Raw genomic sequence first — 537 nt, 5'->3', positions numbered from 1 at the left:
ATGTACTCATGTGAAGAGAAAGGAGTTTAAACACGTCTTCATTAATTATAGCGCCCCCTAGAGGTCAATGGTCACCAAATTCATTGAGTGTCCCCATGATGATGTTATGGGTCTATTTATCAAGTTTGGTCATGATATGTCAAAGGGCTGCAGAGATATTGGTGTGTTTCCGGTTTGGCGGCTTCGCGGTCGATTATCATTGGCTGTCGCGGATATTTCTGCAGGAAATAATATACTAGCTATATGGGGAGGTCTGATAGTATCACCTGACATGGAAAATAAGTTTTAAAATATACTCATGTGAAGAGAGAGGAGTCAAAACACATCGACATTAATAACAGCGCCCCCTAGAGGTCAAAGGTCACCAGATTCATTCAGTGTCACCATGATGGGGTCATGGGTCTATGTACCAAGGTTGGTTATGATATGGCAAAGGGCTGCTGAGATATGGGCTTACTTCCTGTTTGGCGACTTGGCGGTCAAATTTGATTGGCTTTAGCGGGCAAACGGTTTTGAATTTGAAAATTCTATTCAATG

This window comes from Gadus chalcogrammus, unplaced genomic scaffold, assembly GCF_026213295.1.
Source record: "Gadus chalcogrammus isolate NIFS_2021 unplaced genomic scaffold, NIFS_Gcha_1.0 GACHA074, whole genome shotgun sequence".
Classification (NCBI taxonomy): Eukaryota; Metazoa; Chordata; class Actinopteri; order Gadiformes; family Gadidae; genus Gadus; species Gadus chalcogrammus.
This window is presented reverse-complemented; position numbering follows the sequence as displayed.